The sequence below is a fragment of the Gadus chalcogrammus genome, unplaced genomic scaffold, assembly GCF_026213295.1.
Source record: "Gadus chalcogrammus isolate NIFS_2021 unplaced genomic scaffold, NIFS_Gcha_1.0 GACHA097, whole genome shotgun sequence".
In the NCBI taxonomy this organism is placed as follows: domain Eukaryota; kingdom Metazoa; phylum Chordata; class Actinopteri; order Gadiformes; family Gadidae; genus Gadus; species Gadus chalcogrammus.
Window position 1 is genome coordinate 157,579 of NW_026613532.1, and position 15,767 is coordinate 173,345.

The 15,767-nt window shown below is 44.4% G+C and overlaps 1 pseudogene; it reads left to right on the forward strand.

Annotated features, from left to right (window-relative positions):
• Positions 1-14,763: 14,763 nt before the first annotated feature.
• Positions 14,764-14,918, forward strand: LOC130378673 (U1 spliceosomal RNA; annotated as a pseudogene).
• Positions 14,919-15,767: the final 849 nt, after the last annotated feature.

Here is a 15,767-nt window from a genome sequence, read left to right on the forward strand (position 1 = left end):
AAGAATGAAGTGATGCAATAGGTGACTGAGTCGACAACATTTAAGTAAGCCTTGGGGTCTCTTATATATCAAAGGGGGTCTCAAAGGACGCATATACGCTTCAACCTGTGGCTTACAGGAAATGACTCAGCAAGTGCTCCATCTTGTTGCACCCACCCAGCGGCTCGCTTGCAAGATTTTGGCCTGAAGTTCTTCCCAGACCTACACCGTAGCCATCCAACCTGCATATCGGAGAATCAGGCCTCTCTTTAATAATGACAAAAAGTTATGAGAGGAATACACATAAACTTTTGTTGTCTCATAAGCGGCGTGGTGTCGGCTGCTTTTGACCTTTTGACCCCAGTCTTCTGAGGGAATAACTGAATCAATTCATTAGTCAATCAGAAGTATGTAAATATCTTCCCGGTGTCGTAAGAGGGTTAACAAGGTGTCCTTCAACATCTACGCTTCCAGGCGATTGCAATAGTGCCACACATGAGCATATTCGAACATGTTTAATGGTAGTAATTAGCTGTCGAAATTGGAGGCCTTAATCAATAATGAGTAGCTATTGATTTACTTTCCGATAGAAATTTGTGACAAATTACATATTATTTAGCATCTACACGTTGAGCTGAGTCCAATGACACCAAGAATGACACTCTAGCAAATGTTTTTTACATGGTACATATGGTCTAGGACATGATCTCGGTGTGGCAAGAGGGCAAGCTTGATCTCATTGGACTCAGCTTAACGTGTAGATGCTAAATAACATGTAATTTGTCAATAATCTCCATCGGGAAGCAAATCTATAGCTGGTCATTATTGATAAAGGCCCCCAAAATCGACAGCTAATTACTACCCCGAAACATATTCAAATATGTGTGGCACTGTTGCAATCACCTCGAAACGTAGATGTCAATGGACACCTTGTTTGCCCCCTTACGCCTCCGGGAAGATATTTTCATACTTCTAATGGATTGATTCATATTTTAAGGTTCTCGGAATGAGACTTTAGGCGGCTGCAGCAGAAGTGTTGAGACGAAAGATGATATCAAGACATTTATAGAATATTCCGATTCACATTATGATTCTTCGTCATAACTATCCGACCAAACATCCTTCACATTCACCGAGCGAAGATTATGAAAGTCCAGGCCCCCCTCCATCTCGTTGCACCTGCACCCAGCGGCTCGCTTGTATGATTTTGGCCTGAAGTCCTTCCCAGACCTACACCCTAGCCATCCAACATGCATATCTTAGAATCAGGCCTCTCTTTAATAGTGACAAAAAGTTATGAGAGAAATACACATGAACTTTTTGTTACCTCATAAGCGGCGTGGTGCCGGCTCCTTTTGACCTTTTTACCCCAGACTTCAAAAACGTGGCCACGGGCCAGCTGTGTCTACACACCTTAAGCCACAAATGTACACATCCATCCCACAAAAAATGGGGACTAGAAACTAACCTCTGTCTTATGTACATTTACTGTACTGTTGGAGGTCACGCCCCTTTTCCGGCCTTTTCTTGTCATCTCAGCCATGGTTGAGAATGAATTGGGGGAAAGGAACTTTGGCTTTGACTCCCTGAAGTACATGAACCACGACATGGAGGAGAAGGGGATTGTTGGCCGCGAATGTATCCCGCTTGAGCCCTGCTTCCCGCCGCCTCGGCAGCGGTCAGCGCTAATCACTGCCTCCTGAAGCGGTGGTCCATCGGCAGCGAGGCTCCGGCGGGAGACGACCGCGGTCAACAATCCCTTTCTCCTCCATGTTGTGGTTCATGCCTACTTCAGGGAGTCAAAGCCAAAGTTCCTTTCCCCCAATTCATTCTCAACCATGGCTGAGATAACCCCCACTACGGGTCTCGTTGTAGAAATACCAGAGACGAGAGTCCGACGTGTTATGCGCCATCACACCAACAGCAGAACGGTTATCCAAATAACAAGGAAGTGTACAACACTTGCATTACAGTCCTGGAGCTCTATATATAAATAATATCATATAATACATAGATATCTATATCAAATAATACATATTATCACGGCCAAAAGCTGTGTGCACGTCCAGACGATATAATGAATCCCAAAGGACTTCGTCGGGTTCTCCGACGTCTCTGGTTCTTCCACTTCCACATCAATCTGTAGTAGACAGAACCGCGCGCTACCTGCTGCCTGCTGCCGGCGCAAGGCACCACCGCCCGGCTGCCCGCTGCCGGGCGGCGGTGCTTCGCGGCGGTGGTGCCTCGCGGCAACCGGCGGCAGGCAGCATGTCGCAGTTCATGTACTTCGATGTCGTTCTGCCATTGCATTCAAAATTCTGTAACTAGCCTGTTACTACGAACTAAGCAACTACCATACACGTATTAGCATTTAGCACTAGCTCAATCACGACTCCTTAAGAATTCTTGTGGGTGGTTACGAACCAACCAAGTGGGCAGGGCCATGAATAATAGTTTGACAACGCTACGTCACAGTGTCACCTTATCCAGATTGGCTCATTTCTTCTGCCTTTTTCCTTTCATTGCCTATTGCATTCAGCAGACAAACTGCATAGATTTCAAACTTACCACAGCTCACAAACTCTTTAATTATTCTTCGCTCAGGAGGATAAGTGAGATTTTTGGCAGAGATAATTTTACACCAATGAGGACTTATTTATGAAAGAATACGTTGAATTGAGGTAATGAATTACTCAAAATATTACATAGTGTCCCTTTAAGCATACTTAGCGTCTTAAGTATGCGAACATGAGGACACACTAGCGTCTTAAGTAGCGTCTTTTGTATGCGAACATTGCACATGCTATACATTCGTTTAACATTCCCTGGCCCTCCTGCCATTACATTTTTTGATGCAGCTTTTACTTTAGCTAATAGCATTAGCTAAAGCTATTGCTTTTAGCTTTAGCATTAGCCAGCTCTTGGTAACTTTCCACACCATGCCAAATGAGGATGATCTGCGGCTTACAATAGCAAATAATAAAATTGCTAGCCTCAAGAAGGACATCAGACTGCTCTCGGACGAGCTGCGCAATAAAGAGTCCCTGTTGGCCAGCGTTATGGATTTAGCTGCCGACCAGAACAAGCGCTAAGCGCAGCTTTCCAGGACACTGTTGTCTGGGACCCCCTCACCTCCACCTGTCATTGGCCTTCCTCCTGCTCCACTCCCAACTGTCAACCCTCCTGGACCGAAGTGGTAATCCGAGGGCGCAAGAGTGGCCCGGATGGGGCCCCACCTCCTCCCCTGGGCCTATCCAATCAGTATGCAGCGCTGTCTGGTGACAGTCCTGCTCCATCAGCTGATGCTCCTGCCGTTCCAGCTCGCTCCAAAGCGGACCGTTCCCAAAGTTCGACGCCTGCAGACACCGCTGCTCTACAGCCACTGGTGGCTAACAATGCCGCAGGATCCCGCCACAGGATCCTTAGGGAGGCCGTGTTGAGACGCTCCGGAGTTCTTCCTCGCCCTGAGCCGGTGAGTCCCTCTCCCCGTAAAGAAATCGCTGCCCCGAGTCCTCTCTCTCCTGTTGGGCCCTGCAGCGTGGACACCGCGATTCCACTCTCTGGCTCCGAGATTCCACGTCTGTCAGCCCCTTGGCCCCTTTTCCTTCCGACCACATTAATAGTCGGAGACTCCATTATAAGGAACACACGCTTTTTCAACGCTGCAACTCACTTTTTCCCCGGAGCCACGGTCCCTGTCATCACCAGCAAACTTCCGGGGCTTCTGCGCTCGCTCCCGTCCTCAATTAGACGTGTGATTGTCCATGTCGGAACATACGACACTGCTCGTGTGCAGTCTGAGCTCATAAAAAAAGATTTTAACAACCTCTTTAATTTTTTAAGAGTGTCTACTTTTCTGGTCCCATCCCCTCTCTGGGCCGTGGAGCGGGGCGTTTTAGCAGACTTCTCAGCCTCCACACCTGGCTCCAGTCCACCTGCACAGCTCTAAAATCTGGTTTTATTAATAATTTCGATCTGTTTTGGGACCGTTCACATTTATTCAGGCCAGACGGTATTCACCCTAACTGGTGGGGTAACAAAATGCTAACGGCTAACCTACAGCACACTGTTCAATCAACCTCACATGCATGGCTGTTTATCCCCTTCTCCCCGAAACATCCGCCCACTCAGACCACTGTTCCCCCCGTCAGTTCCCCCTGCCAGTCACATCTGTCGCTGACACTCGCACCGAAAAGCCTCCCTATACAATCCATCATTACACAGGCGGATCCGGATCTTTCTCGCACCATTTCCATTAGTAATTGGGTTCCTGTAACGATTAGATGCCTACCGGCCAAACTCAACAGGAATCCTAAACACAGAAATATTAATAACTTAACAATGATCCGGACCATAACCCCAGTAAAGGTTTTAGCCCAGCATAGACCTTTTAAGATGGCTCTTTTAAATGTAAGATCTCTCTCTAATAAGACTTTTATTTTAAATGATTTTATTTTTTCTGCTGAGTTGGATTTCATGTTTTTAACCGAATCCTGGTTACAACCCGGTGATCACTGCAAGCTCATTGAACTGTGCCCCCCAGACTTTGACTGTATTAGCCAGCCTAGGGTTTGTGGCCGTGGTGGCGGCCTTGTAACAGTCTATAAAAAATAACAAATGCACTCAAATTCCTTGGAATGATTTTTCCTCTTTTGAGGTGCTGTTGCTTAAACTAGGTGGCCCGAACCCCGTCATTTTTGCAACATTCTACCGACCCCCTAAACCAGCTGGCCAATTTTTATCAGAACTCTCTGAATTTTTATCTAGTCTTGTTTTAAACCATGATAGAATTGTGCTTTGTGGGGATTTTAATATCCATGTTGATGACCTGTCTAATACCCTTGCTACTGATTTTTTAAGCATCACTAAGTCTCTTAATTTTGCACAACAAGTTTCTGGTAAGACCCATAAGCATGGCCATACACTGGACCTCATTTTTAGCCTGGGCCTGAGGATACCATGTGTTAAGGTCATGGACATGTGTGTATCTGATCACCTTTGTATTGTTTTTTCCTGTGAACTTCTGGCTGCTTGCACTGCCTCACCTTGCACAAAGTACACCCGCGTTTTCAATGAGCACAGTGCCAGTCAATTCTGTAGTGAGTTTAATGTGCAGTGTTTTCCGATTCCTGAAGTCCCTGACACAAATGACTTTTTGAATTCCTTTAACCAGCTTTGCTCCTCAACCATGGATATCATTGCCCCTGTTAAGCCAAGATCTAACCTAAAAATAAGAAAACAGCCTTGGTTAAATGAGAGTTGTCGGGCCTGCAAAAGGAATTGCAGAAAAGCTGAACGCCAGTGGAAGAAATCAGGCCTCCAGGTTCACTTCCTGGCTATGAAAGAGCATTTGCTCTCATATAACTTTATGGTTAATAAGGACATGCTATTTCTCTAATCTTATATCTGCAAATAAACATAATCCCAGATTTTTATTTAAGACGGTCAACCAACTCATAAATCCAGTCCCTCCTGGTGCCCCTGCTGAATCTGTTGCAGATTGTGAGAAGTTCCTCTTGCACTTTGTGGGGAAAGTGGAAAATATTAGAATTAGTATCAGAACAAACCCCAGCTTCACGGACGTCAGCCCACCCTACCGGTACACTACACTATTTTCACTACTATATCCCTGCCTGAACTCCTGAAAATAATTTCTAATATGAGAGTTTCTTCCAGCCCACTAGATATTATTCCCACCAAGTTTTTAATTGAAATCAAGGAGTGTATTGGGCCCCACTTATTGACCATCTTAAATAGTTCACTGTCTGCTGGCTGTGTCCCCGATTATTTTAAAACTGCCTGTATTCAACCAGTCCTCAAAAAACCTGGACTTGATCCCTCTATCCTCGATAGTTTTCGCCCGATCTCAAAGTTACCTTTCATCTCTAAAATCCTGGAAAAAATTGTCTCTGAACAGTTGGTGGCAGTTATGGTAAACAATAGTGTCTATCAAAAATTCCAATCAGGCTTTCGTAAGTACCATAGCACGGAGACCGCCTTGTTGAGAGTCACAAATGACCTTTTAATAAATTCGGACGCAGGCATGGGGTCTGTTCTTGTTCTGCTGGACTTAGCCGCAGCTTTTGACACCGTAGAACATGAAACACTTTTAAACAGACTAAGGGACTGGGTCGGCTTATCCGGCACTGACTTAGGTTGGTTTTCGTCTTATTTATCGAATCGGAAGTGCCGTGTCTCCATTAAGAACTACTCCTCATCGATTTCTAATATTAGGTATGGAGTACCGCAAGGGTCAATACTTGGACCTATTCTGTTCTCTATATTTATGCTTCCACTAGGTGAGCTCATCAGGAGACATGGCATTTCCTTTCATTTTTATGCTGATTCTCAATTGTACCTACCCATCAAGCCCAGCGACCCACATATGCTAAGTGCACTTCATGAATGCCTAAATGACATTAAAAGCTGGATGGCACTACATTTTCTGCAGCTTAATGACAGAAAACCGAAATCCTGGTCATTGGCCCCCGGCAACTGTCCGAACAAATAATGCCTTCTACTGGAGACCTGTCAAAACTCATCAAACCTGTTGCAAAAAGCTCTTTGACAGTAATTTATGTTTTGAGCAACACATCACCAAGTTTGTACAATCTTGTTTTTACCAACTCAATTTTAAATCTCAGTGACGCTGAAACTTTGTTACATTCTTTAATCTCCTCACGACTTGATTATTGTAACAGCCTTTCTACCTGCTTGAGCCAGAAAACACTAACGGCTACAGACTGTCCAAAACTCAGCTGCCAGGCTTTTAACAAGATCTAGAAAATATGACCATATCCCACCTGTTCTAGCGTCGCTACATTGGCTTCCCGTTTGTTTTAGGATTGATTTTAAGATTTTATTGATTACTTTTAAGGCTCTACATGACTTGGCCCCAGCATATATTTCAGAGCTTTTAGTCCCCTATGTGCCGTCTCGTAGTCTGAGGTCCTCAGGCAGTAGACTGCTGTTCCTCCCAGTGTCCAGGCTCATAACTAAAGGGGACAGAGCTTTGTCTTCTTTCTGTACATCACATGTATTTTATGCTCTTTGTTTTAATTTGTGTTTTTATTCTTCAGCGCCGGCCCTGGGTGGAGGGAACAGCGGTGATTTCCATGATGGATATTCTGCGGGAAGTGGCAGTGCAATGTGGAGTGGTGAGCGGGTGCCGTGTGAGAGGGGAAAAAAACTTTGAAATGACCATGAAGGATGAGGTGGGAAAGCGCAAGCTCCTGGATGGCGTGCGCGTAAAAGCAGCCTTAGTGCATGAGAGATTGTGAACAATGACATGGTGGTGTCTTTTATCAACTTGCCTGTTTATATGGAAGATGTAACAATACTGGCAAGGCTGGAGGAGTGGGGTGTGCGGCCAATATCTGTAATCAAACGGCGCAAGTGGTCGGAGACGGAGATTGCGGACGGAACAAGATTTTTAAAAGTCTGCTTTAAAGGCACTCTCACCTTTGTTGCATTTGAGAATTACAGCACATTCAAATCATCCCGCCTTCCCTCCAATGCCCCACCCCCTAAGCGTTATTTTTTAGAGTACAAAACTAAGCGTTATTTTTTACAGAGTACAAAAGTTCTAGACTCCCATGGGTTGTGTTTAGACTCCCAGGGGTCATAATATCTACCAGGGGTCTAGTAAACAAGAAATTTAGCAGGTGGCTCACTGTAATTGTATGGGCTTCGTGTGATACCGTTTTGAGGCCCCATGTTGAAGGACAGTGGTCCCACTGAGTATAAAGGTGTATGAGCATTACAAACAGAGTAGCGGGACAACGTCGCGTCTGAGTCCGAAATGGGTCCCGTAAACGGACTGAGTGTGGCGGTTGGTTGCCAACGGTCTGGATGTCTTCCTGGAGCTCCAGAGTAGCGGGACAACGTCGCGTCTGAGTCCGAAATGGGTCCCGTAATCGGACTGAGTGGTGCGGTTGGGTGCCAACGGTCTGGAGGTCTTCCTGGAGCTCCAGAGTAGCGGGACAACGTCGCGTCTGAGTCCGAAATGGGTCCCGTAATCGGACTGAGTGGTGCGGTTGGGTGCCAACGGTCTGGAGGTCTTCCTGGAGCTCCAGAGTAGCGGGACAACGTCGCATCTGAGTCCGAAATGGGTCCCGTAATCGGACTGAGTGGTGCAGTTGGGTGCCAATGGTCTGGAGGTCTTCCTGAGGCTCCAGAGGAGGGTAACTCTGTGAGTCCGAGTCCGAGATGAGTCCCCTAATCGGACTGAATGGTGCAGTTGGTGGCCAACAGTCTGGAGGTCTTACTGAGGCTCCAGAGGAGGGTAACTCTGTGAGTCTGAGTCCGAGATGAGTCCCCTAATCGGACTGAATGGTGCAGTTTCAGTACGCCGTGGACCACTTTGGTCTGCCATCGTCAGTCGCTACGGTCGCTACTCGCTACTGTCTGCCGTGGAATCAAAACAAACCCTCTAGTTGAGGACGCGCCTTGATGACGCGGGCCCGAATGCGCCACAAGAAGCAGACGGAAAACCTTATATATCCATGCAGCAAACAGACAGGTCTGTCGGCCAATAAGGTCCTTCGGTCCGAAGAATTTTATTGGTTGAAGTTTTCACTAAATATTATGAGAGTAAAATAATTGTTTGATTTTACTCCTGGTGGTCTGTCTTGCATATTAGAGTGTTATTACCTTATTAATACCAATTTAACCTTATCCAAAAAAAGTGTAAAAATGCAACAAAGGTGAGAGTCCCTTTAATGAGCAGGTACGATCACTCCCGTACTCAACCAAGTTAGAGACACTGAGAGGAGTGGAGTACTTTAGAGTAATACATGACAATACAGGTGCGGGTGTGCCGACTCTGAATCAAGCCAGGACACATCTTCATGGAGTGCCCTGATTTGAAGTGCTTCAGGTGCCAGAAGACAGGGCATTATGCGCGGGAGTGTGAGGAACGAAACGCAGCGACGAGAGAGGAGGAGGAGGAGAGAGGAGAACAGATGACAGAAGGGGAGCTGAAGAGGAGGCTGGAGGAGAGAATGAGGAAGCGGAAAAAGAACTGGAATGGCGGTATAGATCTGACAGCGGCGACAGTGGAGAGAAGGACGGTGACGAACAGGTGATGGAGCAGGGGGGGGAAAGCGGAGGACGACGATGTGGTGGAGGATACAGGCGATGAATGAGGGAGAGCGGAACAACAGGTGGAAAAAATAGACGAGGAGGCAAAGACAGGAGGGCAGAGGACAAAAGGGAGGGAAGAAGACAAAAGAACAGAGACTGGCCGCCAAAAGGAAAGCAGAGGAGGAGAAGACACGGGGAGAGAGAAATAAAGGACCGCGGTCTGGCATGTGAGTCTTGCTTTAGTTTTTGGTTTAAATATTTCCTTTCTTTTAGCTCTCATGTTTAAGGCACAGAGGCAAACTGAGGTCACTTTAAATATATATAGGAGTGACATCCTATGCATACAGGAGACAAATTGGGGTGACGTAAAAAGTTAGAGAGGTGAGGGAGGAATGGGGGGGGGGGATTTATTATAATAACGGGACTAAGAACGCAAGAAGGGTGGCTATAATGATTAAAAACATAGGGTAGATGAGATAAAAGAGATATATAAAGATAGGACAGGGAGGATAATAGTAAGAGTTTAAGTATCAAAATGTGTTGTTTAGACTATACATATGTTCCGAATATAGAAATAGATAAAGAAGTATAATAGAGCTGAAAGGGCTAGTGATTGGGAGATGTATAATAGTAGGGGATTTTAATACTAAATGGTAGCAGGTTAGATATAGGGCAAGGGTGTAGTGTTCAGATGGGAAAAAGTCGAGGGAGAGCTTGTTAGACATGACGAAGGACAAGAATTAGTAGATGTGTGGAGATATGAGAATTCAGAGAGGAAGGAATTCACCGGAGACTAATGAGGGATGGTGGTACTGAAACAAAGCAGGATAGATTTGGTTTTAACACAGGAGAGAACATAAAACATATAGACAGAATAAGACATGGAATAAATGCACTGAGTGACCACGACGGGGTTAGATTCAGAATTAAAGTAGGGAGAGAGGAGATCGGGGGAGGGATGTGGATTTTGAATGCAGGTTATATTGAAGAGGACGAACATAAACAATAGATTAGGGAGTTATTACATATGGAGAATGAGAAATGAAGAATAATTGAAGACAATAGGGCAGATACTCAGATCGGGGAGATATGGGAGAAAGTGAAGAATACGATTAAATCAATAGCATTAGGTACAGTAAGAAAGAAAAGTGAAAATGATGAAGAAAGAGAAGTAGTTGAGGGAAAGATTGAGGGTAGAGCTGAGTAAAGCAGAGAATGAAGAAGGTTACAAGCATGGAGAATTATATAGAGGTAAAGATGGAACTCAGAGATTAGGCAGAGAAATGTAGTAGGAGCAATTTTATGGAGCAAGGCAAAATATGCACTGGAGGGAGAAAGGTGCACAGCGTATTTTTTGGGCCTAGAAAAAAACAAACAAAGCAGGACATATATGCACAAAATCTGAAATTAGGAGGGGGAGGTAGTAGCAGACTATGTGGCATACTGGAGAGGGTGCAAGAGTTTTATGGGGAGTTATATCAGAGAGGTGGATTAGAGGAGGACAGTATAGTAGAGGTACTGGATAGTGTAGAAAGCAAGCTGAGTGTGGACGATATTGAATGATGTGACAGAGATATAAATGTGATGGAGGCGATAGAGGGGCTAAATCGCGGAAAGAGTCCTGGGAGTGATGGGATAGGGATTGAATTTTATAAGTATATAGGAGCAGATGGCATCAATTTTAGTAGAGGTATTCAGGGAGACTGAGAAACAGGGATAGTGCAGGGTAGGAATGGTAGAAGGTGTGATTACCTTAGTTTTTAAGAAGAAAGGAAATAAACTAGACTTGCAGAATTATAGGCCTATAAGTCTACTAAATGTAGATTACAAAATTTGGCCAAGGTGTTGGCTAACAGAATAAAACGAGTGATAGGGGATATAATTAAAACATCCTCAAAGTTACAGTATACCAGTTAGGGATATAGCTGACACAATAGCGACAGCAGTTAGGGATACATATAATTCATGAAGAGAGACGGGGCAGGGGGAAGTGTTAGCTATAGATTTGGAATAAAGCGTTTGATAGGGTGGAGTATGAGTTTTTATTTAAATTACTGGTGAGATTTGGCATTGGAGAGAGATTAGTGGGGTGGGGTGAGGAGGTTGTACGAGGGTGCAAGGAGCTGTGTCAAAATAATGGAGTGCTGACTGACAGATTTTGTCTAGGGAGATCGATAAGGCAGGATGTTTCTCTATCGGCGTTGCTCTCCTGCAATTTCGGCAGAGAGAAGTTCAGGGGCCCGTATTCACAAAGAGATCAGGGGCCGTATTCACAAAGGATCCTTAGGGCTAAAAGTAGGTCCTAACTGGCGAAATGTAGGAGTAACTCCTAAAATAAGGGCGTGTCACTCTTAAATGTAGGGCTCCTAACTTTTTCACTAAAGAGAAATTCACAAGTCTTTTAGGACTATAAAGTAGCACCTAAGTCTAGGAGAGCTTAAAAGTCCTCAAGAGGCTCCTACTCAGTAAGACCTATTCACAAAGAATCTTTAAAATGCCGGCGAGGACGAAATGTTAGGGTATTCAACTATTGTGGAGTTAATGCGCAGATGCAATAACATCCCCGACTAACAGGGACTAATCCGATTAGTTCCCGAAATAAAATGTTATAAAAATTATAAGTTATAAAAAACATATATATAACTTATAAAAAAAAATAAAAATAAATTGTGCCATCAAAAGGAGAGGACGTGTTCTTCATAGTGGGGAAAGAAAGTGCATTCCATCAACACGCAGGGTTGTTTTTGATGCAAATTTAACATAGCCTACTGGATGTTGTTGCAAAGTGGCCTGGATCTTCAGCTACCCCATGATTCGCGCATTTTAAACGTGAGCGGTCTGAGGCGCTTTTGAGATGTACCCGTTGGGTGTCACTTGCTGGGTGACAGTGACTATCCATGCAAGACGTGGCTCTAGACACCCTACCTTAATCCACAACCAGGAGCATCAGTTAAAGTGTAACAGTTAAGTGATACGCAGATTACGCTTAGTCCTATGCGTAAACACATCGTATTGGCTCTTTGGCGAGCACACAACATACACGAAATGTTGTGGAGAGAGGATGGGGCAGATGAAACGTCGGTTTCATGTCCTCCACGGCGAAAATAACGCCTCACCAAGAGAAGGCAAGCACAGTAATCACTGTATGTGCCATTCTACACAACCTTTGGCAACGAGGGACATTCCACAGCCAGACGATGATGATGATGATGATGGCGATCAACATTACAAGGGAATTTGGCCGTGTGGAACCGAGTGGACAGGCATTTTAGGGATCACTTGAAACACATTTTAGGTTAACACCTTGGCACAAAGCAGTCAACACTTAGGGTAGTTCGTAACATTTATTTTCTTTTAGACTTTACGTATTTTTATTGTTTGCTTTCTCTCTCTCTTGAACGTGCAGGATACAACGTCATTATCGTGGTCTGCACAAAATTGTCAGTCATGCGTGGTATTCTGCTACTGCACTATAACTACTTAATTCATTTCTAGCCTAGGCTATTTCCTTGTTTTTCGGTGATTCAGTGGGCTCGTCGGAACACCAATCACCGAACTGACCGCTTCTAAACTCGTGCACGAGAATTGACGTATCCATAAGCAACGGCGCGTCACTCTTAGTTCACATCTTTGTGATTTATCCTTAGTAAGAGTAGGTCTCAGTGCTTTGTGAATAACTTTTAAGAGAAAAACTCCTACGTAAATGTCTAGCGCGAGTTAGGAGCACTCCTAGCGGTAAGATAAATGCTTGGTGAATACGGCCCCAGGGCATATAACTACCATCTGGGAGTGCATACATACAATAAATCAATATGCAGACAACACAACAATAACAGTGAGGGATGGGAACAGTGTGAAAAGGGTGCTAGAATTGGCAGAGATATGGGAGAGCGTCGGGCGCAAAAAATCAGAAATAATGTATATAGGCAATGTAGAGAGAGAGGAAGTAGGTTTAAGGGTGAAGGATAGGTATATTAAAGTGTTGGGCATATATTTAGGTGTTGAAACTAAAGAGGCAACTGAGGCAACATGGACAGGAGTTATAAAAACGGTGGGAAAATGGCGTGAAGGAGGGCTGATTTTTTAGATATAGAAACAAAAAACAGCATTAAGGATTAAAACGGTGAAGAATATATTGTGGGATTTTATGGAGAAATATATTAATGACGTGGGTGGCATAGGACAGTATGTGTGGTACATGGGCTAAAACAGTCAATGACGATAACCATACCAGAATTTTATAGAGAGGTCTTTGAAGCCTGGAGGAAATTCTTACCTAAGATGCAATATGAATGTGAGGATACAACCGTTGGTAAAACTGCCCCTGTTTTTAAACGAAAAAATTAAACACAATGGCAAAACATTATAGAGCCCAAATTCATAGAAGGAGGGATTAGACAAATAAAGGACATCATTTATGAAGGCATCCCAGGATTCTTAAGAAATAATTGCATATATGATCAGCTCTCACTCCTTATGTGCTCCTTATGTGCTCCTCCTGTATAAAAGCTAGTATGGACCCGGCAATAATTGCTTACGGCCATACCACCCTGAGCACGCCCGATCTCGTCTGGTCTGATACCGTTCAGGTGTGTGAGTAGGAAGTGTGCACTGAGCAGTAGAGTGTTTGTTGGGACTGTGTGCCAACAAGGTACTTTTCAGATTTTTTTCTATACGTCAACGCTGGTAGGACCACAATTCTCCCATTCTTTTGGCGAGGATTATCCCGTGGATGGACAAAATGGCAATGGAAAATGGAAATGGAAAAGGCATGAATGGAATAGACCACAGAATGAAAGACCAGAGGGGAGACGAGGCTGGAGATAAAGAAAAGACATTTGAAAGCTATGATAAAGAAGTGACAGTGAGTGTGGAACTGATCGGTGAAGACACAGTAACGGTGATGGAAGTGATGAAAGCTACGAGAGAGATGTGCGGGGAGCTGATGGCTTGCCGCAAAATTGGAACGAAAAAATATGAATTAACAATGGGACATCTTAGTGGGAAAAATAAATTCATGGACGGTTTCAAACTAAGAGGGAGTAGAGTTATGGCGATAGAGCTCACTAATGACGAAACGGTGGTTTCGTTTTTGGAGCTGCCGGCATACACCTCGGACAGTGACGTTATCGGGAAACTACAAGGGTGGGGGGTCTCAGCTGGGTCACCTATTAAAAGGAGAATGTGGCCCGGTACCAAAGTTTGCAGACGGGGATGAGGTTTGTCAAAGTTAAATTCAATGATTTAGTGCAGTCACTGCTGTACTAAACAAAGTTCAACACTGCTAAGGGCCGCCAATATTTCAGGGTGATCCACGATAACAGGAGAAGGTGTGCAGGATGTGTATCCAACAGGGGAAAAAAGTGCAAAATGATAACGTAACTTGTGGATCTCTTCTTATTTATACTTTTAATGATCAAGATATCTTCTTTTAATGCGAATGGGCTAAGAGACAGGAACAGGAGGCAGCAAACCTTGATGGTGTGTGCGTCAGAAATAATATGTTTACAAGAGACACATTGGGATGAGGAGGTTATAGGGGAGGTTGAGAGAGAATGGATAGGGGAGATTTCAGATTCGCCATCGTGTGACCGGTGGTCTACAGTGTTTATTGAAGTCTAGACATCTCTGAATGCTTTGCAACCGTTTTCCACGGAACACGCCTGGGCACCGTTCAGCCCACCTGAACGTGTACAACTCATACTTACCTGGCAAGGGGGATACCATGATCAAGAAGGTGGTTCACCCATAGCAAGGCTCAGCCATTGCACTGAGGCTGTTGCGAATTCCCCAAATGTGGGAATCTCGATTGCATAATTTCTGGTAGTGGGGAACTGCGTTCGCGCTCTCTCTGATCATGTTGTTCTAAAAAATAATAGCTATGAATGCCTGCAGTGCGTTGCCTACTGCAGTCCATTCCAGGTTTTGCAATGCTAAATTTCTTCAAAAGTTGCATTACGTTTTGATATGGAACTCTGAGTCTGGAATAAAGTATTCATTCATTCATTTCTTTCATTCATTATGGAACTAATCATTGTTTATGTACAAGTGCCGGCTCTGGCCTCGGCAGCGCTCTCACTCCTTATGTGCTCCTCCTGCAAAAAAGCTAGTATGGACCTGATATAAATGCTTGCGGCCATAACCGATAACCCATCTCGTCTGATCCCGTTCAGTGTGCAAGCAGGAAGTGAGCAGAGAGCAGTCGAGTGTTGTTGGGACCGCCTGTGCTTGTGAGTGATAGTTTTATGTTTGATTCATTCCCCTGCAGCCTGGCTGTTTGGGGGATTGTTTATACTTTTTTGATTGGATGGATAACTTGGTAAATGACAAAATAGAAGGTAAGCCACTTTGATTCATGTAGAACCCGAGATTGATTATGCTTTCAATGATGGATGGAAAAATTTGTAAATGAAAACATGGAAGTTAATACCAGTTCGACACAAGTAGAACGGGAGAATGATTCTGAACATGTTGAAGCGATCGAGAAAGGAATAACACAGGATCACAATTCCGTTAGTAGGCCTAATGAGAGAGAAAGCATGGCGAATAGTAGGAGAGATAAAGAAAGACTAAATAGAGAGATGAATGCGGGAGAAAGTGAGAGTGATTGTGGCTATAAAAAGGAGCTGACATTGATTGTAGAGCTGGTCGGTGAAGACTATATAGTAAAATAAAAAAGTAGGAACATTTACGAGATCACAATG